General features: G+C 36.3%; 1 long non-coding RNA gene across 1 annotated transcript in view; it reads left to right on the top strand.

Annotated features, from left to right (window-relative positions):
- The window catches only part of LOC140831774 (uncharacterized), a 75,533-nt gene extending 47,707 nt beyond the window's left edge, over nucleotides 1-27,826 (top strand). Inside the window, exon 3 of the long non-coding RNA XR_012117932.1 lies at nucleotides 27,702-27,826. This is a non-coding gene — a long non-coding RNA (uncharacterized lncRNA). The remainder of the gene's footprint in view (nucleotides 1-27,701) is intronic.

Genomic DNA, 27,826 nt, shown 5'->3' with positions numbered 1-27,826 from the left:
CCAATTTTATCCGCCCCCACATTACTATCGCTACGGGATTCCTCGATATATAATCACAGATAATGGAAAGCCCTTTTGCAATAGTTTAATTGACGAACTTTGTGAGAAGTTCGGTTTTAAACAAAGAAAGTCTTCCATGTATTATACTGCTGCTAAGGCCTAGCTGAAGCTTTCAACAAGACATTATGCAATCTGTTGAAAAAGATAACTTCTAAATCAAAAAGGGAGAATTGGAGAGGCTTTATGGGCATACAGGACTACTTATAGAACGCTTACTCAAGCGACGCCTTATGCATTAGTGTATGGTGTGGAAGCTGTCGTTCCCCTTGAACAACAAATTCCGTCACTAAGAATGGCCGTGCAAGAAGGTTTGACAGAAGAAGAGAATGCGCGTCTGCGCCTTGAGGAATTGGAAGCTCTCGATGAGAAAAGACTTGAAGCGCAACAAAGACTTGAGTGTTATCAAGCCCGTCTCTCTCGGGCATTCAACAAGAAAGTACGATCACGCTCATTCCAAGTAGGTCATTTAGTGCTCGCAGTGAGAAGACCTATCATCACCACCCATCGAACTGGGAACAAATTCACATCCAAATGGGATGGACCGTATGTTGTCAAAGAAGTATATACCAATGGTGCATACAAACTAGTGGCTGAAGATGGTTTAAGAATCGGCCCCATAAACGGGAAATTCTTGAAACGTTACTATGCTTAAAAGAAATCGAAAAAAAAAATCCAAAAAAAAATCAAAAAAAATTTAAAAAAAAAATCGAAAAAAAAAATCGAAAAAAAACTCCTGGCCCGCATGAGTATAAACTGTGCACGGTACCCCCACTCAAAACAAATTACCATATTTTATTTTTTTAACTACATTATGACTTGATCCCTCTGTTGGGTACGTAGGCAACTTAGATATTTTCTAAGTACAGTCTCATTAATTTGTTGTTTTCTTTCACATGGAATAACAAATTTATTTAATATATTCAATGAAAACTAAGCACGACAAAAAAAAGAGACAAATAGATTTCTACGTGTTTTCAAAATGATGCTCAAGAAAATAGAATGTCATAATCAAATGCTAAACAAAAAGATTGAACTTCATCAAATCTTCTTTGGCAGCTTCGAGACGGGTCTTCGACGCATTCAGATTCTCAATAGCTTCGTCATCCAATGGAGAGATATCTTCAATCCCAATGATCTCTGCTTCAATCATATGAACCTCTGCTTGAGCACCGGAAAACAATCGATGTTGTCTTTTCAAGGAAGAAGATAAGAGTTTCTTTCGCTTCTTTAAATCACCAAGTTCCTTAACAGTGCGCTCCAAATCCTCCTGAGTGGATTTGGCTTGGCTTGCTTCTTTCATCTCTTTTGTCTTGGCTTTATCAAGACGATCTTTTGCTTCACTTAATTGTTGTGCAAGAGCCTCCTTAGCAGCCTCTTCGGAAGATCTCGACCAAGCTTCACCAAAAGCAGCAGCTTTGTCAAAAAGAGATCCTAACAACTCTTCCAAACCAGAAAAATCAAAACCGTTGAGGCTCTTCGTTGTACCAAGCACCAAGAACACATCGTGAAACGTCCTATCCTTTTTATTGCTTTAAAGCTTTAAAAGTACTAGAAATTTTTTTTATAATATTTCGGACAACTCAATCAATACATGAAAATATTTTTATAAAATATTTTGCCCTTTTTAAAATAAAATCTCAATCAACTAGTATTTAAAAATTAGAGTGAAATAGTCGTAAAATAAAATCGTCGTATGTTTACCAAACCTAAAAAGCAATAATTTGAAAAGTATAGCCCATACTAAACCTCTCAAAAAGCATAAATAAATAGTCTTAAAATCTTTAACATAAATCATGAGTCAAAAGTCGTAAATGCGGAATAATAGAAGCGCTGGTCCTCGGGTTGTGTGCACCTTCAGTCCAGTCAAATCACCCATCAAGTCATCCCTCAATACCACCTGCATCCATCACACCTAGTGAGTCTAAAGACTAAACACACCATAATCTTTATTACGAGTAATACGTAATACAATCAACATATAACGGTGAAAAATATTTGTACTTAAAATATCGTTTTCATGAAGATGCATAAACATAACCATTTTCGTAAACATTTCCATGATGCATAAAACTTTAAACATAAACATTTTCATGACATGCATAAATAAATCATTAACTTTTCCTCAACATGACATGAACATTTAACATGATCATAAACATTTTCCTTTATCTTTAGTTGAATTCAGATCGTTAATTGTGACTTTCCTCAACATGACATGACATGACGATGGATCCATCTACATAAAACCACAGTACTGGGCGGCGGGGGACACCAGCAACACTCTCACCGGTCAACTGGGCCCTGGCCAAGCATTATCGAATAGAAAAACGATCGTTGGGGCTCCCTCTGGGGCCTTTTCCCATAAATGGGCTCTCTCTGGGGCCTTCTCCCCTCACGACATTCCCATTCTTACCTCAAACCTCATAACCTCATATTCGCAATAATGGAAATACGATCGTCGGGCTCCCATTGGGACCATCACCCTCACGACATCGCCATTATTAACGAACTAGTCACAATCACTTCACTTCCTTCAACGTATTTCATTCACATCACTTTATAAAAATAATGGATAACATAACATTTTTGATTTTTGAAACCAAGCATGCAACAAGTATTTTAAATGTCCTCTTTAAATCATAAAAATCCCTTAGACATTTAAAAATCATAATTGAATCATGAGCAATTTATAAACATTTAAAAATAATCATATTTTCATAACAATAGCATTTAGGGCACTGCCATGACCTTTACTAACTTCTATGTGTAAAAAGACCGTTTTACCCCTAGACGTAAAATTCCTCGGTTTTGACTTTTTCTTGAATTCATTGACTCTAACATGTCCTAAATAATTATTTAATCCTACATGAATTTTCTCATTTTTTTATTTAGCTTAAAACGAGGACTATTAATTTAATCTTTAAATAAGACGTATTAATGCTTTTTAATCCTGAATTAAACCAAACCTTAATATAAAATTCCCAAATAAAAAACTTAGACTTATAATAATTATTTAAGCTTAAATATAATTTTCCATAATTTTATGAAGCTTAAAACTAGGCGTTTCCCGATTCGTTTTTAAACTTAGACGTACTTCCCGGTTTTGACTCGTATGAAGCCGAAACTTAACCAAACTTTACCCAATTTGAACCAAAGCTTAATAACACCTAAATAAACTATTTTCAAGCCAATACAAGCCAATTAAAGCCCTTGGACAGCCTATTATACCTACTGAAAATTTCTGCACAAACCCTAGCCCATATTTGGTTTGATCCTAAGCTAACCTCGACTCCAGCCCCTTAGCCACATGTCCAGACCTTAGTTGACCCTCCTAGGACCCTGGCTAACCCCTAAGGAACCTGCTGGACCGAGCTTCCCATGCCCAGAAGCTGCAGCCTCGCAGCCGCGACTCCTTAGCCATGTGCGGCCCTCCGCCCTCTCGCGATCGTGTAGCCTTCACCCTTAGCATCGCACAGCCCCCTTCGAACCATCCTATAGTCCCTTTTTGTTCCCTTAACACACCCTCACAACAGCTAGAAACCTTGGCCCTCGTAGAGTCCTCGTCGAAGAGTCCTTGTACACAAGGACTCAATTTTCGAGCAACCCTTTCCTACCCCGTGTCTAGCCCTTGTGTCAACTTGATTAGGACCTTAAACCCTCCCAAATTCATCCCTTCTCATAACCCTATGATGGCAGCCCCTTTATGCATCATTAACACAAGTTTTAGAACATAAAAACATGAGTTTTTGACATGCTATGGCATAAAAACGAAAATAATTAAAAGGCCAATATATTTTCCATGCAAACATAATTTTTTATGATATGCCTAACAAGTTTGATATTTCAATGAAACCAAGTCAAGATCACACACGCAACAAAGATCCACACAAGCAGTAACCAAGCACAAGAAAGTTTAAGCGAAGAACAAAGCAATTACGTGGTTCGATCACAAGTGATCTACGTCCACGGGAAGAAGGAAACCATTTTCATTATGAATCGGAGAATATTCAACAGGTTACAACTCAACTCAACACTTGTTTCCTTTCTCTCTATCTCAATCCCAATACCCGAGAATCCCCAAGAAATTAGAGCCCTGAGTTTCCCAGTAACTATTCTCTCTTCTTGCTTGTGTAGGTGGATCAGAAAATGGAGTATATCAGCTCTACTTGACTCAATCTCAGCTGGAGGTTTTTTTTTTTCCTTAAACTGATTTTCTCCCCTTCTTCTCTGCTTGACAGAAGCCGTGAATCAAGAAGAATAATCACCGAAAAAAAAACTCCTTAACCGTATTAAGGTCTTCTCTGAAATACCCGATGGCCATGACTTCTTTATTTGGGCCCCCATCCAAACCATATAGATTAATTAGGCCCAAACATTTCAAGTCACTTTAACATAATTAAAACATGTAATATGGTGTGATAGATGAGAAAAAGGAGATTTATGGCATGCCTTTGCGTTTAAATCGCTCGAAATACGAATACCGTAACGGTGAAAGTCGGCAACGAACGGAGGACGATTTCTATTTTTTTCTACCCTTTTCTCATGACAAAACTCTACCAAAAACCCACCTTGGGATGCACGGGACTTGGGTGATCGTTGTTGGAAAGAAGAACGATGAAGAAAGAAGAAGAATGAAGGAGAAAAAAAATCGAAATCTTCCCTTGACTTGCAAAGAAGAAACGGCCGCTGCTCCTTTCCTCAAATCTCACGTATTTTGTGTGTGTGTGTTTCGGTGTGGTGTGTGTGTGTTTAGGTTTAGCTTTAAATAAATAATAATAAAAAAAACCAAAAAGGCTTCTTAACTTTTTAATTAATGGGCTTAATCAACACTAGTTTTTTTTTAAAATTAATAAATTAGGCCCATTAAAATTAATAAAATCATTAGGCTTAAATTAAAATATTTAAAATATATATTTCCAAAAATCCTCTTGTAAAATACATAAAATTCTTTGGTCCCACCAATTAATTTAAATTTGACCTTAAAAATTCCATAAGTCATAAATTATTTAAAATAATTATTTTCTTAACTAAAAATAAAATTTTATCTTTTAAATCTTTAATCGTCTTCGGTCCTCCGTCCCCGACCAACCACCGATATTCGTCTGAAAATCTTTAAATCATGAAATCAAACAAAATTACACAATTAATCATTTAGTCACTCAAAATAAAACATTCAAACATCAACCTTATTTTAAATAATTAAAAATTATTATTTAATAAAAATATTTTTCCTTATTCAGCCCACGGTCTCCGTTCCTCGATCGCAACTCGAATAACTTTAAAAATATATTTTAATGCAACCATCTCGAAAAATATGTTTTAAACATGCAAATATGCACACAATAATTAATTCATGAAATTAAAACATTTAATTAAAATACACAAGGAATTTAATAATTTATATGCTTGTGGTTCGCGTGGACCTTTAAATTTTCGGGGCGTTACACATCGTCTTTGAGAGAAGAAATGCAATCAACCGATGTGTTTGTTATCTTCTCACGAAGGTCCATCCACAATCTCTGAAGGAAGTCCTTTTGATGATCAAATAAAAATTGTCCTTCGTCGAACACAGCAAGTGCAACAGGTTTAGGAACGACGCAGGGCATTGTTGAAATAGAACTCTTCTTGGTTATTGTGTCACCAGCCGAAAGGATTTCATCTTATTTTTGGCTATCTTGCGAACCTCGAATATCATCGTCCAACAATTTGTGCTCCAACTAAAAAAAATGCGGAATTAGAAAATATTTTATGAAGTCTATTATGCTAAAATAAGATAAGGAATGGAGCACACCTCTCCCACAAAGCTTCCCGTATGTTGCTCGTCCCTAGTTGCACAGTCGATATCAATGATTTTTTGATTTTAGGGGTCAGATTCCTTTTGGTTCTTTTCCAATGGCAGTCTGCATTGCTACTCTCACTGTCTTCAAGATTTTTTCTCTTGTTAGATGCAGAAAGCTCAATGGCACGAACATTGTGTTCTTTAAGGAAAGTATTTGAGGGCATATGTAGAGGATCCTCCCCAAGAAAGTCATCTCCATTATCACACATTTTGCCTTCTTGCGTGTTTTCATATGAGACAGTGAGAGACATAATATTTTCTTCCAAGTAATTTCAATGGACTGCAGCCAACCATTTCTTGTACTCATCAGAGCAAAACTTCTTCGCATTTGGGGGTATAGAAGGAAAGCGCACCTTAGACATGGAGTTGGATAAAACACACAAACGGCAATAAAGAAGTCCATCCTCCAAAGAAGCTCTGCGAATATCACGAGTAAGAACCCCAGGTATGGTTTGATAGAATCCAAACTGACGACTGAAGCGGTGAGGACTATAAGGCTCAACGATAAAATGACTTCCTTGACGCAAAGACAGATAACTGGAACGGATGGCAATAAAATAATTCTGCTCAAATTCCTCCGCGTTTCCATTAACGAGTTACAAAAACTCTTTGCTTCTAGTGATCATGGTGCAGGTCCAAGAAACAAAATATCCTTTGTGAATTTTCTTGCGAGCTTCACTTGGATCATAGTATTTTGCACCCCTTCCCCGGAAAAGCTCGCCATTTTGGGGCTGTGCACTCCTTGCCAAACTTGAAAATGCGTCTTAAAGTAATGTGCAAGCCAGCCATAGATAAAGCGGACCGGAAAAGTCAAAGAAACACGGGATGGATTTGAAGAACCAACAATATTATTGAGACCTCTGTAGATGCTCGTCAACGTCGGAACAGCGAGGCCCACTTTACGACCATTGGCCATAATGCTTGCTATTTTGAAAGTACAAGGACGGATTGTGTTAGCGTCATCAAAGGGAAGGATGAATGCACATAACCAACAAGATAAATATGCTGCCAAGTATGTCTCATCTATTGAGTTATCTTTGATACCAAGCTTCGAAAATATGGCCTTCTCTGCGAAGGACCAGCCTTCATGCACATTGAGGTCACCAAGGGGGTTATGCGTAGACTTAGGGCGCACTGTCTTTTTATCTTTACGTGGAGGTGGAGAATGATACCGTAAAGACTTTTTGAACCAAAATCTAACCCACTGGTCGATGGTCACATGAGGATGCGGTTCGCCTTTTGAACTCTCGTGAAGTAGGTGATAAGCATGAAACAAGTAGTTGCAAGAACGAGGAAAAAATCTACTGCCCACTTCATCAACACCGGTAAGCTCTTTGGCACTAGGAACAACTTCGTCATACAAATGCCCGGTGATAGGGAGACCCGATAAAGAATGTAAATCCCACAAAGATATAGAAAGCTCCCCAAGTGAATTCAACAGAGTGTTGTTTACTGGACACCATGCCTCGCAAAACGCCTTAATGATATTTGTGTTTCGATCATACGTGAACAATGAAGCATACACTGTATCATATATTTGCGCCGCTCGAAGCCTGTGATCACACCGACTAAGAATGTCTTCGGTCCACTCCCAATAGCCTTTAATATAATGAAACTCTCCAGTGAATCAAAGTGTATCATCCCACATCGCCTTGCCTTCAATGATCCGACGCCCCAATGACGGTAAAGGAATATGCTCTTTTGATTGTTGATGATGAGTTGCTCGTAAAGTCCAAACTTTAGAAGTTTTGTTGAAGGGAGTCTCGATGACCACTCATCGGTGTAAAACGGGTTTGTCAACCGTGGCCATGGCTTTGCATAACGACCAGCTACGGGCCAATCAACGACTAAGATAGTGCCCTTTTCTTTGGATTGACTCTCGTCGTCAAGTATCACCAAGCGTCGAATGCCGGAAGAAGCGATATATCTTTGAAGAAGACCATTGTGCTGCATAATACAAGAAGAAAAAGCAATAAAAAAAATCAAATACTATCAAGGAAATATGTCGGAAACAAGAAACCAAGAAGAATGCTAATTCATGCTATGTATTTCTTACGGTATGCAACAAATTTTTTCAACAAAAAAAAAAGAATCCGAGTAAAGAGTTGTTAATTACAATCTTCACCAACCTTTATTTGAGATATGAAAGAAATAAATGCCTATACAGCAACTACGAAATCACGATTAAAGATTTCTCCAACTTTTCCAAATCTTCTGGATACTTATGTTGATCAGTCTATGTTAATCAAGCCATGATTAAAGGTTAACACAGCAACTTTTAGGAAAGAGGATGACATGCAAATAAAATTCAGGTGACATTCAAAGACAAAAGCATGTGGCAAAATATTCATGAGACCAAGTAAGCCTCCACCACCATGGTGTACGTGTCAAGTGTGGTGTAAAATCAATTCACTTCTTATTTAATATTTGAACACTACACTTTGTTTAAAACCCATGACTTGCAAACTAGAGGTAATACCCATGATATTCGAGAAAAGAAAAGAAACGGCAGTGGCAAGAAAAAAAAATCGAAGGCATAAATAATCGGAAAAAAAAAGAAGTGAGAAAGTTTACGCACTTGTGCTTTGATCCAGAGAGGAATATGTATGAATTAGTGCATCTACCTTTTATAGTTGAAGATGGTGCATGCAAATAACAAAAATATTCCGATCTTTCACTTGCCCGAGAAAGGAGGGAAAGAAAATCTATGGGACAAAAAATTATGGAAAAGTTGCAAATTTGGGAATAAGAATTTGTATCAAGAAGGATGAAATTTATTTCCTAATTATAGAAAAAAAAAAAGAGGAAAATAACGGAAGTCAAAAAAAGAGGTGAAAATTAAAGAAAAGACAGGAGGAAGAAAAAAAAAGGATGAGGAAGAGAACCGTAAAAAAAAAATTAAAGCAAGAAAAAGTGATCGGATTTATCTCAAATATTCAAACTTATGCAAAAAAAAAAAAAACATCCAACTCTAACAAAGAAATTCTCGCGACTTGTTCACTCAAAAAAATCAATTCGTGAATAAGTCCCGAAGGGGCATTTGTAGACAATTAAATTTTTTGACCATGAAATTATGACAAGTACAAAATAATATTAAATATAAAAAAAATCTATTTTGTCACGCCCCGTGACCGGGGTTAGTCGACACCGGCGTTGTTTAACAATCACACAATCGAAACAACAAGCCTTTCGTAGCACAGTATAAACCGAACCAGTTTATATATCATAATTTCAATGAAATAACATTGTCTTTACAAAACTGAAATGATTAAGACGACAGAGTTTTAATGCGGAAACGTAAATCTAATTAATAATAACTTAAACATAATCGATTTCCTTGCATTCCCCATCCCCAAAACTGCTCGGATTCTTCCTCCTCAATCTGTTCTTCGGACTTATCTGGGAAGGGTTGTAAGGGGGGTGAGTATTTTGGGAATACTCAGTAAATGGGGGACTTTGAACGCAACATAACCAATTTAATAACATTTTCGAAACATATCATAACGTACAACATGCTTTTCATAATCGTAACGTAAATTCCATAACATAATAACACTGCGATATTTCACCTTTAATGGTTCACTGACGTCAGTCCCTAAGTTTTAATCCTCTAAGGGGGCGAGGCCATAAAACAGTTCTATCCCACTGTTAAGGGCCATATGTTGGAATTCCACCCATTTTCAGGGAGTTCTCACAGTGTCAAACATAAACGTACCAAAAGTTCGTAAAAACGTATAGATAAAATGACGGTACTCGACCGTATTTTTTTTAAACCAAAAACCGAAAGTTTCTCACATATGCATAAACCGAAATTTAAAAGTATTTAAACAGCCCACTTACAATGATTATTGATACTAAAAACGTGGTGGCTAGGCTCGAAAATAGGGTCGCTTCTTGCTCCTTCTTCGGACAGACCTTCGGCTTGAATTCTTGAACGATTTTCAGGCAGAGTTTGGCTATGGGAGAGTTGCTGAATTTTCGAGATTTCAGCAAGGGGATTTTCGAATTTTAAGTGTGATGAATGGCTAGGTATGGTGCACTATTTATAGGGGAGAGGGTTAGCCAAATTTGGTGGCTAAATCCTTACCAAAATTTGTGACCAAATCTCATAAATTGGTTTCAATTATTTCTTGCTATTCTCGAAAATTTAGCTTCTTAAATTGTGGGATTTAATCCTTAATCTATTGCTCTCAATTTGGTTCGAAATCTAGGTTGCTAAGTGGGAAGGAATTTTGAGCCAACTTGGATGATTTGCTTCCAATCAATCAAGTAAAATAATTTGGCATATAATATGGTTGGATTTTTCGAAAATCCCTAGCAAAATCATGCCTTAATTCTTCTAACTTGTATAATATCCTAATCTTCTAAATCTTCTTACCTATTTTCAAAAATTTAGTATGCCTAAGTGTAGGTATTATTTACTTGGTAAAAGATTTCTCACAATTAATTCCCCAAGGTGCATATCTCATTATATTATTTATTTATTTTACACAAGAATATCAAATCCTACAATCTTTAAAAAAATTCGGTTCTCACATCCCTCCCTCCTTATGAGAAGTTTCGTCCTCGAAACTTGAGTTGGCTGGATCTCCAAATAGGTAGGGATATCCCTTTCTCTTACAATCTACTACCGCATTATTTCTTGCTAACCAGTCCATTCCTAAGATGATATCGAAATCGACCATGGTCAACTGTATCAGGTCGGCTCTAAAAATCTAATTACAAGTACTGATTTTTCAATCTCTGTAATTTCGCCAGTTTCAATGGCTCTACTAGTAGGCGTGGCTAGTTGGAAAGGTTGGGTTAGCATATCGGGTTTGCGTCCCAACTTCTTACCAAATCTCTTGTATATACGAGAATGTGTAGCGCCACAGTCAAATAACACATAAGCAGGCTCTTGTTGAAAAAATTATGGTACCTGACACAACATCGCTTGCATCATCTGCCTCCTCCTGCGTCATGGCAAACACCCTGACATTTGGTTTGTTCTCCCGTGGTTTATTGGCATTCGCCCCTGGGCTTGACCCGTCTCCTTTACCTGGTCCAGTTGTTTTGTTGCTGGCGGCTGGACAATCTGCCATACGATGTCCTGGTTTTCCGCATCCAAAGCAGACGCCGCTGGCTCTACGACATTCTCCCAGGTGTCGTAAGTGGCAAGTTGGGCAAGGCTTAATGGGCTGGTAGCCTGTGGCAGGCGAAGGCTCTTTAGATGGTTCGCCGGAATGGTTCGATTTCTTGAACGACTGACTGCCATGAGAGGACTGATCATTCATAGGCCTTTTGTTCTTAATCTATTTCTCTCTGCGTTGGATATCAGTTTCAGCTCGGATAGCTGCGCCCATCCAGTCTGAAAAGTTCGCAGGTTGGTAGACTGCCAAAGCCGACTGTATTCTGCTGTTCAAACCCTTTTTGAAGCGGTGCAATTTCAGAGTTTCATCTGCCATGATTGTCGGTGCATAGGATCCAAGAGAATTGAACTGAGATGTGTATTCTACCACTAACATATTCGAAGTCTGAGTCAGATTTTCAAACTCACTCAACTTTTGCAACTTGACCTCGGCTGGAAAGTACTTCTTGAGGAATGCATCTCGAAAGCGCTGCCATGTGATTGGCCCGGCGGTTAATAAGGCTGGGGAGACGGCTTCCCACCACTTACTTGCTTTGCCTTCAAGAAAGGGTACCATCACATCCACTTAAGAGCATCGGGTATTTCTAGTAGTCGCATCTGAGTTTCCACGCTTTTCAACCAGTTTTGGCCTAACTCAGGATCTGCGTCCCCTTGGAACGTCGGGCACCGGTTCTTGCGCAAGGATTCATAATGGAACTTGACTCCATGCTGTGGTGGAGGTGGGGGCTGCTGATTAGCATTGGGGTTCACTAACCCCTGAAGTGTCGTCGCCACGATGGTAGCTATGGCCATCAAGTCTGCTTGATTAAGACTGAACTGAGGTGGAGGTACGTTGCCTTCTTCGTTGGCATTGTTGTTGTTGTTGCCATTGTTGTTAGCATAACGAGGGTTGCGGTTTTGTCTTGGTGGTCTACCGGCCATTTCCTACAAGTTAACCTCTTCTAAGAATTTGTTGTATATATCGACATGATTGAATAATCAAGTTATGCTTGAACAACTGAAGTTAATAAATAAACATAACTTTTATTAATTTTCGAATGTAGGGGAAAACAACTGAATGAAAAAAGTAATATTGAACCAAGCAAAGCATACTGAAAGAAATAACGTAGCAACAATGAGAAAGTAAAACTCCTAGTAATAATGAATGGTCACTAAGATGGTCTAATCATCTATCTCTCCATTTCCCATGGCCACGTCAGGTGGGGCTTCTTCCTCTTCGGGATCTTCAGGCATCTTGGGGTCTAAGAACTCTGCGAGCTGCATCTGAAGACTATGATTTTCCGATTCCAACTCAGCAATCTCTTCCCGGTGGGTCAGAATCTTCCCTATCGCGTTATTCAATTCATTTCTTGCATGTCCGCAGTTTGCTTCATTCTTCTGGATGAGCTCCTTCTCCTTTGCTTTCCTTTCATCTACCTCCTTGGATAGCCTCTGGTTATTCTCGGATAATTGCATGATCACATTCCAAGACTCTTCAATTTTCTTCTTATCCCTCAGCCGGGCTTGACGGGCTTCAGACAGTTCTATGGTGCGTCTATCCAATTCCTCTTTTGCTTGCTTGGCTTTAACCATCGTTATTTGTAATGACTCTCGCAGTTCGTAGTTATGTTCCTTAACGAGCTCGAACATTTCGAAGACTTCGTCGATCCTCTTTTCCGCTGCCATCAGCTTGGTAGTCATATTCTCCACTTGTTTTCTCCTCTCAAGATTACTAGCTCTCAGCCTCCTGATAGTCCCATCCGGGTGTCCTATAGTCAATTCGTTTAGCCGTTTAACAGCCTGAGTGCGCGTGTGAGATCGGTGACTGACCAACGGAATCGTCTCACTATGAGTAACTGGGGCTACGCTCTTACGAGCAGTGACACGCATACGAGCCATTTCCTGACATAAAAATGGAAATGCTCAGAATCGGAAGGAGACAATATATATAACAACGGACAATATGCAATAGATATGAAATTTTCGAAAATTAAATAAACATATATATATTTTTTTTTTTCAAAAATGGAAATTTTTGAGATAGACACATGGATTCGAAGCATATGTCGAGAGGATTCCAGAACAGTCGACGGAACCGAATTCGGGGTTTTCTACGAAAAAAAAATCGAAGTACATAAGCTGACGGGTTGACTCGTTGACTTGCCGGGTTGACTCGTCGGAGTATGGTCGGAGCTAAGGCGTAGGTCGGCGAATGTGTCAGGATCACGGAACCGGTGGTGGCACGGCCAGAATTGGTCGGAAAGCTACCTAATTTGGCCGGAACTCGCGAGAAATCAGTTGACTCACTCGAAATTGGGAGTTCCCGATTGGTTGATTCGAACTCGAAATTGATTCTTGGGAAAAGGTACCCATGGATCTTAGATTGTTTGGGTAAAAGGGATTGATAATCGGAGTAGGATTGGTAGGGTAATTGGACAAAATAATTTTCGGCGTAGGGTTCATACGCCAAATCCATAGATCTGAAATTCCCGTTGCATCCGAATGCTAAATCTGAAATTGTTTGAGGGCTTTTGTTCGTCTCATAGAGGCGGTCCTAGATCTGGTATCCAATCAAAGAAACACTACCGGAAGAGGCCGGAATCGGCGAAAAACACGGCGGCGCGCGTAGGAGCTGTTTGGCCGAATTTTTTTTTTCGAAATTCGATTTTGTTTTTTTTTTTAAACTCGATTTTTTTTCCCACTCGGATTATGAACCTGGCTGCTCTGATACCACGAAAATGTCACGCCCCGTGACCGGGGTTAGTCGACACCGGCGTTGTTTAACGATCACACAATCGAAACAACAAGCCTTTCGTAGCACAGTATAAACCGAACCAGTTTATATATCATAATTTCAATGAAATAACATTGTCTTTACAAAACTGAAATGATTAAGACAACATAGTTTTAATGCGGAAACGTAAATTTAATTAATAATAACTTAAACATAAACGATTTCCTTGCATTCACCATCCCCAAAACTGCTCGGATTCTTCCTCCTCAATCTGTTCTTCGGACTTATCTGGGAAGGGTTGTAAGGGGGGTGAGTATTTTGGGAATACTCAGTAAATAGGGGACTTTGAACGCAACATAACCAATTTAATAACATTTTCGAAACATATCATAACGTACAACATGCTTTTCATAATCGTAACGTAAATTCCATAACATAATAACACTGCGATTTTTCACCTTTAACGGTTTACTGACGTCAATCCCTAAGTTTTATTCCTCTAAGGGGGCGAGGCCATAAAACAGTTCTATCCCACTGTTAAGGGCCATATGTTGGAATTCCACCCATTTTCAGGAAGTTCTCACAGTGTCAAACATAAACGTACCAAAAGTTCGTAAAAACGTATAGATAAAACGACGGTACTCGACCGTATTTTTTTTTAAACCAAAAACCGAAGGTTTCTCACATATGCATAAACCAAAATTTAAAAGTATTTAAACAGCCCACTTACAATGATTATTGATACTAAAAACGTGGTGGCTAGGCTCGAAAATAGGGTCTCTTCTTGCTTCTTCTTCGGACAGACCTTCGGCTTGAATTCTTGAACGATTTTCGGTCAGAGTTTGGCTATGGGAGAGTTGCTGAATTTTCGAGATTTCAGCAAGGGGATTTTCGAATTTTAAGTGTGATGAATGGCTAGGTATGGTGCACTATTTATAGGGGAGAGGATTAAGCTAAATTTGGTGGCTAAATCCTTACCAAAATTTGGGTCCAAATCTCATAAATTGGTTTCAATTATTTCTTGCTATTCTCGAAAATTAGCTTCTTAAATTGTGGGATTTAATCCTTAATATATTGCTCTCAATTTGGTTCGAAATCTAGGTTGCTAAGTGGGAAGGAATTTTGAGCCAACTTGGATGATTTGCTTCCAACCAATCAAGTAAAATAATTTGGCATATAATATGGTTGGATTTTTCGAAAATCCCTAGCAAAATCATGTCTTAATTCTTCTAACTTGTATAATATTCTAATCTTCTAAATCTTCTTACCTATTTTCAAAAATTTAGTATGCCTAAGTGTAGGTATTATTTACTTGGTAAAAGATTTCTCACAATTAATTCCCCAAGGTGCATATATCATTATATTATTTATTTATTTTACACAAGAATATCAAATCCTACAATCTTTGAAAAAATTCGGTTCTCACATATTTATTGGGATATTAAATTCCTACAAAAAAATAAATAGTTAATTGATATTTTAATATATTTTGTGAGCAAATTAAGATTTTAAATCAAGATTGCAATCTTGTACTAAATAGAAGAAAATATTAACATTTTAGTATTAAAATCCAATCTTGCATAAGATGGAAAAGAATACTAATATTTTTAGTATTTGAAATCAAATATCATGATTAGTGGAAAGAAATCACCAAATAAATCATGAAGGACCAATCAAATTACGACACCTCATCAAATGAAAATGGAAAGAATTTGCATCCTTCGACTATAAATAAGGAGGCGGAGGGTCAAGAAAAACACAACACTGAAGGCAAAGAAGTAGAGAAGAATTCAAGACGTAAATTCTCTCAACTCAAGCTCTTCAAACTCAAGAAGATCAACGAAGTTCAAGGCGTGATTCAAGGCGTTCATCGTGTTCTTCCTCAAATTCACCCAAATTCAAAAGAATCTTGTTCTTCATCAAATTGAAGATCAACAAGTTCAAAGCATGATTCAAGGCGTTCATCACGTTCTTCTCAAATTTTAAAGATTAATTCAATATCAAGGTTTCGACCCATTGAATTAACGTTATTGAAGAATCAAATCACCTTCCACGAAGATCAAGTATTCAAGAAGTTCAAATTCTACAAGAGATCGTCATTGAAGAGAATAATCAAGGGATCATTTAGAGATTGCATCCACAAAACTTTATTTAATTTCAAGAAAATTCGATTTGTATCGGTATTTTTTTTTGCGATTTTGCGAAATAAACAAATTTTGCGTTACATCATGGACCAAAGAAATAACCAAGATAGCGAAGAACAGAGACAATTCCAGTTCATGATTTATTGATGAGCACATAATACAACATGTGGTCAATATCATATTTTTTTGTAAAACTGATTTTACATAAAGAACAATCTCATTTTAAGGTAAGAAGCATCATTCTGCCAAGGCTAGCAAGATTGACAGGGACATCTATATTCATTCTTTGTGATCAACAATCTTTCTCTCCAAAAGTAAGTAGCTATATTCATTCTTTGGGGTCAACAACCAAAGATTTCATTCAAAAGCATGTATCATCAAGTTTAACAAGGGCCATGACAAATGAAAACCAAGAAAGATATAGTATTGGCTCATATGCAAAGCTGAAAGAGGTAGGGAAAATAACCACACGACTCCACAACACAGGTAGGGAAACCAGAGGACCAGCACAAGCTGGCCATAGCTCAGAATTCAGAAACTGTTTTCCCTGTCATAACACAAACAACCACAAATAGAATAAATAGGGATGAATTAATGTCAATGTAATAATAACAAGATTCCACATAAATGAAAAGGACTTGGTATCGATGTCAAATTGAACCGGCATACTTAGTATATTAGTTTTGGTTATGTTAAAGAGATATTCTGTATGCAAGTATGTCAACGACCAGAACTTTGGCATCCAAGGAATGAATAAGCTATCAATACCAATGTGTTACCAAATTCAATTGGACAACTAGGTCATGTTTGGCATTATTGAATGACATAGAATAGGAATGAAATGAATTTTGAAATAGAACGAAGATATAAATGGAATACCTGGCGTGGGAAAAAAATGGAATTGGAATATTTAAATTAAATCATTTTATATTTTAAATTTTTAATCATATTTATTATTATTGTAGAATATTATAGATTATATTTCTGTTCTTGAAAGAAATTATAAACTTTCTTCTGGACAATTTCAGAAATTTGTTTATTCTCATCAATATTATTTATAATAGAAAAAATAATAAAGCTTTAAATTTTACTGCTTTTTGAAAATTATTTGATAATGATATGTTACATATAACTGTAAAACATATAAATCAGATACTTGAAAAAGAAATTTGAGACTTGGAACCTTGTTAATTAATACAAAGAGGCATTTAAACATTGGAATAATGGTTAATATAATGTTCATTTTATTTATCTTTAATTTTATTTTTACCTTTATTAGGTAAATCCATACCAAATTGATCACAAAATTTATCAAGTTGTTTCTTTCAAGTAAATTCTTCTTTTAATTTAATTATTTAATTTTAATTCATTAAAAAAAGTTAAACCTTCTTATATGCAAGTACTTATTATCTTGTCATTAGTATAATTATCATAAAGAATATATATATATATATATATATATATATATATATATATATATATATATATATATATTATATTCAGGAAAAAAAAAACACATCTATAAACATAGCTTTCCACTGACTATTGTTACAGTCTGGTATCTCATAAATATGAGATAAGAAAGTATCTTTACACTATCTAAAACTATTAAGAGTTTTACATCTTAAATTACTTGGTAGAGTACGGATTTGTTCACCATTATCAGTGAATCTACCAGTGAAATGATCAATCATTGTCATAATGAGAGAATAGACTACGTTTTCTATTTGAATATTATTCTCAGTTTTGATTGAGTTTATAATTTCATCTTTATAGGATTCATTTAAATAGTTTTTCCACCAACCTTTAAGTTGTTCAGTAAAACCTGTTGTAATTATTTTAACAATATTTTTATCATTATTACCTTTAGTTCTACACACACTACTATACGTAAGCATACGATGTATTGTATTATAAATATTCTTATCAGTAAAACTATCAATATTCCATTCACCATTATAACGATTAGAAAAAATGTATTCATGTTCTTCAAAAAGAACATCCGTAGGAGTAGGCCTATTATAATAATATTTATTTTAAGTGGGTTTATCAGTCCAATTTATTTTATTAATTTATTTACCGGGAGATTTTTTTAATATTTTAAAACTCTTCATTAAGATTATTTAAATTAAGATGTTTAAATTTTTGTTATAAATTTTTTAATCAGAAACAGAAAACAAATTTAAATTTTTTTTTATTTCTGGAGGTGATTGAATAGAAATGCAATAGGAACAATATTAGTTTCTTCTTTAGCTTGTATATGAACATCAGGTTTTATCTGATTTATAGCAAAAATAGTTTTGTCTATACGATCTTTTAGAGAAATAATTTATTCTCCTAAAACTGTAAGATAGAGATTTGCATAATTTTGTCTTCAAGTATCTGATTTATGAGTTTAACAGTTATCTTCAGCATATCATTATCAAACAATTTTGAAAAAACAGTAAAATTTAAAGATTCGTTATTTTTTTCTATTATAAAATACTGATGAGGGGGATAAACATATTTTTTAACCTGTCCAGAATAAAATTTATAATTTCTTTCATGAACAGAAATATAATTTATAATAAATGTTTTAAAAAACCAAAGAACAAAATGTATTAATTTATTTTTGTTTTCACATAACTTATAAAATTCTGTAATAATATAATCAAGTTCTTTTTCAGAGAAACTTTCAAAATACCAATATCTGAAAGGTTTCCATTTTGAATTATAAAATTCATGATTGATCATCACTCTAGCACGAGATCCTTTTGTAAAATCAATTTTTGGTTTATTATCTATTTAATCGTAAAATTCATTTCTCAAACTGTATCAGTTTTCCTAATTTTTTGAGAGTTATTTTGATGAACCATATTATTTTGAATAATGAGTAAATCCTCCGCTAAATATTTAAATATTTTATAGAGAATTTTATTTCTTCTCTTATTTGATAAGTAGAAGCTCTAGAAGGTTGTGGAATGTTTGTTAGACTTAATTTGATTGTGGTGATTAGAGTCAAAACCAGTAGGTCGCGATAGCTAAAACCAGAAGACTACATAAAAGCAGAAGCTCTAGTATCGCGTTAACAAAAGCAGTACTCTTCGAGTATTTATCAGCTTAGAAAAAACATAAGCAAAACGTAGCTTTATAAGCAGAACTTAGTTTGAGCAAAAGTAACTTAATGCCTTTTACTTGATCGTTGCTATCTTAAATGTTACCGTTACTTTACCTAGTACAAGTATTAATTGCACCACTAATGTTGTACGAAGTTATTTATTACGCCTTACCAGTTTTGGTATAAAGCAAAGACCGAGTATTCTGAAAGCTTTCTGCAGGAACCTTTTTAGGTAATAAAGCTGATTCTATCAGAAGTCAAAAGAAGCCGTTTTTTTTTACGTGGACTCAAGCTTCTATATATAAGAAAATCAATTCTTTATAGAAAACAACGTTACTATCTTTATCATCACAATGATTATTCCAACGTGAGTTTGAGCTATCATCAACTACTACTTATCTTAAAACTGCAACATACAGAAAAACAGCAGACGCCTTAATATCAATATCCGATCTTCTGAGATCATTTTGTGCTATTACTGTTTCTTAACTCTCTTCAAGCTAAAACACTTTATTATATCATTGAGAAGAGTTTGTCAACTGAAAAAGAGTCTTTTCCAGAACTTTGTTGTATTCGTTTTTACGGAGTTGTGAAACTAAGAGTTTTAGTAGGCCAAGGGCAAGCCCTACTGAAGTGGGTGTGTACAAGTGTTGTACTGTAAAATCCAAAGTCTTTTAGTGATACCGAAGATTTTATCTTCGAACTTTCAAAAACAATCAATGTTCTACTGCCTACTGTTTTATTATTTCTCATCGTACTCCATTGGATCATTTCCGCACTTATTATGATCTATTGGACTTACATTCGAATATGACCAGCTATAATCTCTAACAGGATTCTAGCACCCTTTGCAAAATCGTTAATCAAAGGAAAGAGTTTATTCATCTTCCTCCCTCTAAACTCCTTATCGATCCCCAACAAGTTGTATCAGAGCAGATTTTTTTTGTTCCAAATATTTACAGCAGATATAGCACATTTCAGCAAAGTTTCCATGATCTCACAAGAAGACTTCGATGACTGAAAGATCCGCTTGAAAGCACCTTGCAGCTAAACACGATGACATGTGGTTTGTCATCACAGATTGTCCCCTGAAAATCTTAAAGTCAAATACAGCTATTGCTGTTACTGAGGGGTCACCACAAATGGTTGAGAAGCACAAAAGTGAATGGACTGACGAGGACAAAAAGAAATCCAATCTTGGCAATGTTGCGAAGGACATTCTCTACAAAACACTTGATAAGAACACCTTCAGCAATATCAAGACGTGTTCTACTGCAAAAGAGATTTGGAAAAAACTCATCCAAATCTGAGAAGGAAATGAACAGACAAAGGAGAATAAGTTGTCTGTAGTAATGCAGAAGTTTGAGAATCTGAAGATGAAAGTTTGAGAAACTCTGAGCGAGTTTGATGAATGTTTCAGCAGCCTGGTAAATGAGTTAGCAGCTCTGGGAAAAGAGTATGGCAACAGAGAAATATCACTCAAAGTTATGAGAGCTTTACCCAGAGAGTGGGATGTAAAAACCATGGCTAAGAGGGAAGCTAAAGATCTGAACAAGTTAGAACTACATGACTTGTTTGCAGATTTAAAAGCCTATGAGTTTGAACTGGAAGTTAGAAGTGGAGAAGGGCCCTCATCAAATCCACCTACCAAGGCTCTTACTACGACTACTACTGCTACTGCTGCAGTTGTTCCAAGTGCATCACCTGCTACTGCCATTGAAAGCACATCTGAAAAGACTGCTAAACAGATCAGCAATGATGCAATGTCTTTATTTGTGAAGAAATTTTCCAAGTTCATGAAGAAGAATCATCGAGCTTACCATGGCCCTAACCGAAACTTTAAGAAGGATTCACCACCTGGTGACATGGCGTGCTTCAAATGTGGAAAAGTAGGGCATTTCATCGCAGATTGCCCTAAGCGAAAGAAGGATGATCAAAATTAAAAAGAATACAAGAGGAATGACAAGAAATCCAGAAGAGATCGCAAAGCGATGATTGCAGAAGAAAGCAATTCTAGATGGGCAGATTCTAGTTCTGAGTCTTCTGATTCAGAAAGTCACTCCAGTGATAGCGATGAAAAATAGATCAAATGTCTCATGGCAGACACTGAATCAACCTCGACATCTGGAGAGGTATTTGACTTTGACTCTAATGAATTTACACGAATTGATTTGGTTAAAGAACTGCATGACATGGTGGAAGAGTGCTCGAGACTTTCTTAGTCATTCGAGGAAGTTAAAATTGAAAATCAAAACTTAAAGGATCAAGTCAGTAAGTTCACTTGCTTGCAAGAGAATAGCTACAATGATTTAAAAGTTGAGATGAGTAAATTAATAACTGAGAATGAGTGGGTGAATGCAGATTACCAGACGAAGAAGTCTGAGAATCAGAAGCTATCTATTCTGGTAAATGTATGGAACAAGTCTTCTGTTTCACTAGAGAAGATGCAAGAATTGCAGAAACAATCTAGAGACATGAGTGGTCTCGGATTCAACAATAATGAAAGCACTTCTGAAACCAGTTCTAAGCCAGAACTGGATACAAGCAAAGGGAAATACATTCTTTTTATTAAATCCAGTGTGGTATATGGACTATTAGTACCAAGAGTTCGAGCTGAAAGGACTGTAGATCAGACGAACAGAAGGAAGCATTATGGTCTAGGTTATGTTGAACCTAAGGGAAGAGTCCACCAGAGTTCTGGATCCAGTAGAGGATTTAACTTAGGAGGACAACCCTCGATGAAGGTTAGAAACAACCAGTACTATAATTCTAGACCTGTTCAGAAGAGATACAGACCAGACAACAAAAAAAGAAGGGAAGAACAACATTCTAAGATGCATTTTGTTAGAGATAACAGACCTTCTATTGCACACACCTCTGTGGATACCCGAAGTACAAGGTCACCTAGAATTGTACAAATGTGGGTTTCTAAGTGTTGGAACATTTCAAGTTTGCAATCTTGATTTTGATGATAACAAAACTTGTTAATTGTGTTACTAATGATCTACCTTAGTGTGCAGCATCTAAGATCATTCACGAGATGTTTACATCGCAAAACTGAAGACCCAATTGATCGCACAAAATGAATCAATCTTACTGGTTACGTCAATTGAGCAGTTCAGCTGATTGTCCAGTTGATAGGTGATTCAGCAGGAAAACCTCAGAAGCCTGACCAGCCTAAGGAGTGTTCAACTGATGAAGAAACCCAGCTGATCAGTCCAACTGAACGAGTGTGAAATCAGTTCCACTGACAAGTCAACTGATTGCACCAGTCCAACAGAAAGATCAATTCAACTGACTAGTTCGAAGCATCAGTTAGAATCTTTCAGTTATAGATGAAGACAAACTCTTTCAAGTGGACTCCAGTTGTGCGAGAAGGTACAAATCCATTATCCAGTCAAAGTACAATAATGGACATTGCATCAGAGCAATAAAGACAAAACGCTTCAGAAGGGCAGTCAAAAAGACGAGACACAAAGTCCAAGAAACCGATTCAAATGCAACGGATACAATAAATGAGTCTTACTGTACGATCAGCTTTTCCCGCCTATATAAAGAAAAGATCGGTGAAGAATCAAACAAGATACAACTCAAGAGAGAAAGAGAGTAGGGCACACTTCAAAGTCATATCAGCTTAAGAAAAGCATTCAGCCCAGTCGAGGGAACTCTTTACAGAAATATCAGCTTAGATTAGAAGCACATTTCCCTAAGTGTGTGAGAACATCCATGTTCAGTTCTCACACACACAAACACTCTCAACTACTCAAAAACAGTCTTGCACAAAGACGTTAAACTTGTGTATGTAGTCTTTCTCACATAGACATTAAAGAAGTGTTGACTGGAAGGTGCTGCCTTCAGTCTAAGTCTAAGAGTTCAGTTTAGGCAGTGGGTAAGTCCTAGCTGAGTGGGTTTGTACAAGTAGTTGTATAAACCAAAGTTTTCTAGTGGATCCTACCTGAGGCAGTAGAAGGGGTGACGTAGGAGCATTTGAAGTCTCCGAACATCCATAAACATATCTTGTGTAATTAACTGATTAACTATTTCTTTCAAACTGTTTTGATCAGTTGGAGTATTCTTCAGTTCAGTTGACACCATAACTAAACTGAAGAATGTAAAAACTAATATGTCTTCCCTCGGTTATTCAGTTTACAAAATATAAAAATGTTTTCTAAGTTAACAGTCTTCTTTACAAAGGATTACTTCGAGTTTCTTCCGCTTGGTCTTTTAACCAAACTCGATTTAATTCATCGGTGTTAATATTCTTAGAACACGAGCTGTTGCAGCTCATTGAAGAATATTTTGTTTGAAGCATCCCACAGATGTTCAGCAAATGATCCTTCACTAAGGAACTGATAAGGCTTGGACCCAAATAGATTGGGTACCATTTACTAAAACTTGTGTTTGCAGGAACAGGAGAGGAAAGCCAAGATCAGCAGCTCCACATGATATCTGGATAGCGGATGTTCCAGATGTATGATCGAAAAAAAGAATCTACTTTCAGAAATAATGAGTTGTACTGGACCAAAGATAACTTTTGGGGACAACTCAAAAGGTAAAACCGTGGGTAAGGGTAAGATTATCCATTGTAACATTACTATAAATGACGTGCTCTTGGTTGAAAATCTTTGTTATAATTTAATTAGTACTAGTCAACTGTGTAATAATGGTTACTCTGTAGCTTTTCAGAAGCACACATGCACAGTTAAAAATACTGATGAGTTTACTATATTAACTGGAAAAAGAGAAGGCAACACTTACAAAGTTTCATGGAATAAAGATCATGTTAATATTCCTACATGTTTAGTTGTCTCCCTTAGTGATAAACATTGGCTATGGCACAAGAGATTGAATCGCCTGAACTTCAAATCTATCAATAAATAATCTCAAGAAGCAGAACATTGTTGATAGTTTACCTGATATTAATTTTGTTGAGAATCATGTATGTTCTGCATGTCAACATGGTAAACAAGTGAGATCTAGCTTCAAGAATAAAGGTAGTAAATCAACATCAAGGTGTTTGGAATTATTGCATATGGACTTATTTGGTCCAATCCCTATCATGAGCTTAGGGGGAATGAAGTATACATTTGTTGTTGTTGATAATTTTTCTAGATTTACTTGGGTAATATTTCTTGCTGAAAAAGATCAAACCAGTAGCCTCCTGATCAAGCTTTTGAAAAGGATTCAAAATGAAAAATCAGTTTCAGTCATTAAAATCAGAAGTGATCGGGGCACTGAATTTACTAACAAGATTCTTGAGTTATATTTAGATGAACATGGTACATCATGAATTTTCAGCTGCCAGAATGCCTCAACAAAATAGAGTAGCTGAGAGGAGAAACAGAACTCTTAAAGAAGCTGCTAGAACAATGCTAGCAGATACAGACATCTCTCATTGCTTCTGGGCAAAAGTAATCAACACAACATGCTATACGCAAAACAGAACTATGATAAAAAAAAAAAAGGCTGAATCAGACTCCATATGAGATATGGAAAGGGAGTAAGCCTAATGTATCGTATTTTCATGTATTTGGTTGCAGATGCTTTGTGCACAATAATGGTAAAAATTATTTGTTTGTATTTGATTGAAAATCAGATGCTGGATTATTTCTTGGATATTCAGCAGTAATCAAAGAATTCAGAATTTTCAATAATAGAACTATTAATGTTGAAGAATTTATTCATGTTGTCTTTGATGAAGATAACAGTGCTCCTAGAATTTATAATGTCTCAAATTTAAGTAACAGATTAGACAGGATTCATCTGGAACTGGATAGTGAAGATGATGTAGAACCAAATGTCAAAGATGCTCAAAATCCAGAACCAGACATTCCTCAGGTAGAACCAGTTGCTCAGACACAGGACATACTAGAAACAGAAGTTGACATTCCAGAACCTGCTACTAATTTAGTTGAGCATTATCTAAATCCATCAAACCAGGGAGAAATTTCTTTAAAGCCTTTTGTTTGGAGAAAATCTCACCCTCCATGTAGAGCCCAAAATCAGTACACATATAACCCATACATTTATTTAATTGTTAAAGTATTTATTTAAGTTTAAAATGAGTTTTAGCCAGGCGTGATTTATTTAAATGCATGATCTTTAAATTATTCAGGTTTTTGTGATGTACGTTAAAATATTATCGAGTTTCATGTTTCAGACGATTATTAGGTGCGAGATCGGGCAAAAGAAACCGGCGACGATTTTGGCAATATTTTCAAAGATGGTATTTTATTTTAAGTTGATGAGAATGGGTCGTTTTAAATAATTTATCTAGTTTCGGCATTTTTAAGGCCTAAATTATTTCTTCTAAAGTCTAGCACATATACATTTTATTTTAAATTAGATATTTTGTTAAAGTTAAGGGAGAGTTGGTATTTTAAAATTAGTTGCTATTTAATAATTAAGCAAATTTTACTCTCCCTAATTTACTAATCACACGCACACATAGTTTTACACACACTAAAAATCGCCTAAACATACACACTCACTTCATTATTCAGATTTTTATTATTTTTGAGAGCATAAACCTAGGGTTATTCTACCATAGAGCAGCCGCCTCATTTCTTCAGTTCTCCCAGCAATTTTCATTGGTTTTCTTCAAGGAATTTAGTGCAACGTTCGTCCCGGATCATCTCTCGCATCCTTCCCGCGTCGGTATCGTCATAGCGGTATTTCTAATCATCAAAAAGGCACCTATATTCTGTTTTTCCTGCGTCGATCTTGTCATAGTATTTATGTTGATGTTTATTATGCATAAAATTCATGTATGATGTTCATAGTTTGAGCAGAAAATTGGTTGGATCAGTTTTGAAATAATTTTCAGATCTAAAATTTCATTTTTCTCTGTATTCTGAAAACTGCGATTTTTCGGTTGAGAATTTGGGAAAACTTTAAACATATGAAATGTAGAAATTTTTGATACCTTCGATTTGATATACAATTTGAACTATTTGGAAAAATATTTAGAGAGTTATGACTGTTTCCGTGGGACTGCTCAAACTGTGTTTTCTGAAAAAATATGTTATTGATGCGTTCTTGAAGTTTTATGGTTGCAGGATTCGTTGGGGATCAAAGGGTGACTACTACTGCGTTTAAGTATTGTGAGTATGACGTGGAGTTGATGTTTTGTACTTCGTCTCGGGTCGATAGGCACTTGAATACGTTAGAAGGCATAGAAAGTATTTTGATGTCAAAATTCATGTTTATGGATTATGTTGCGTGGTTGTTGTGCGTCGTTGTTTGGGGGCAATTGTTTGAGTTGAATCCTTGTCATAGCATCCTAATATGAGTCTCGTTGCATCGGTTCGAGTCGTTTAAGCGTGACTTTTAAAATTGCATCAAAATGTGTTATTTTGGATTGGTTGTGCGCAGGATTAGCGCCGCAGTGCTCGCCAGGGAGCGCTGCAGCGCCCGTTCTGCGCAAGCCAGGCGCTGCCCTTGTGGCGCCGCAGCGCTTGGCCTGCGGCATTGCTAGCGCCGCGGCACTACCTAGCGCCACTGTTCAGCGCCTAGGCGCTCGTCGATGACTTTTTAAAACACTATTTTAGGCTCATGTCTTCTATGTTTGGGAAATGTGCACACATCATTGTAGGATTTGTTTCGGGGGTTGATGTCATGGTTTAGTACAATGATTAAACGAGGTCAAGTCCCAAGTGATTTAGAACGTCATAAGAAAATTTCATTTTGGGTGGTGAGCACGATTATTATGTCTAAGTATGAAAATTTAGTGCTTGAAATCATGTTAGTATGTGCAGTAGTGGCCCCAAGCGAGATCCAACGAATCCCTCAACGCCAAGTAAGTATGTTCAACGTGCAAAGAAAATAATTTTAAGTTTTTGAGGTATGCTAAATGTCTTGTGACCAAACTATGTATGGAATTGGAAAGCGGTAAAGCATGACCAGGGACCAATCCACCTCGTTAAATCATGAACGAGTTTAGATCAGGATTGGAAAGCGTTAAAGCATGAACGGGGACCAATCCACCCATTAAAGCATGAACAGGTGATCTCATGTATTTTCTTGTCGGCCCAGTACTGTGGTTTAGTCTGATCAGGCGATTTATGTTATTAGTCACATGCTTTGAAACATGCCTCTACGCAAAATGATGAAGTTATGTATGTACAAGTATGCAAGCATGTTTATGAAAAGTTTTCACGTTATGGCACGTCTATGTTATATATGTATGTTCAAATTTAATTGCAAGTTCAAGTTCATGTATGTACGTTCTATTTTAAAGTTGTATGTGGTTTTATTACGTATTACTCGTTACTACCAGTTTATACGTGTTGAGTCTTTAGACTCACTAGACTTGATCGATGCAGGTGAGGATGCATTTGAGGAGACGTGAGGTTGGGACCAAGGAGCTGGCTTGGACTAAACAGGAGGCTAGACCCGAGGACCGCTCAGTTTTAAATTTTATGAAATGTTTAAAAATACTCTGATTTCATGTTATCGATTATGAGTTTTAACAAGTGCTTTTAGTAACTTCATTTAAGACCTTTTGTTGCAACAATATTTGGAGAAGAACAGTTTATTTTTCCAATTTTGAAGGTTCGCCTTCTATTAAAGAAATTTTTTAATTTTTCCGCAAATTTCAAGTAGTATAAAACACGGTAAGTTACACTCCATCTTTAGTCATTGGTAATCCAGCAACTCCATTAAGAACCAGAAGGCAAATGATTAATGAATATATGCATGATGCTGCATTCATCTCTCAGGATGAACCAAAGAAGATTGAAGAAGCTCTTCTGGATCCCAGTTGGATTGAAGCTATGCAAGAAGCGCTGAATCATTTTAAAAGAAATGAAGTTTGGTTTATTGTACCTAGACCATCTCATCAAGC

Source organism: Primulina eburnea, chromosome 5, assembly GCF_022965805.1.
Source record: "Primulina eburnea isolate SZY01 chromosome 5, ASM2296580v1, whole genome shotgun sequence".
NCBI classification, from domain to species: Eukaryota; Viridiplantae; Streptophyta; class Magnoliopsida; order Lamiales; family Gesneriaceae; genus Primulina; species Primulina eburnea.
Note: the sequence above shows the minus strand (reverse complement) of the source record. Positions and strands in the feature narration are given on the sequence as shown.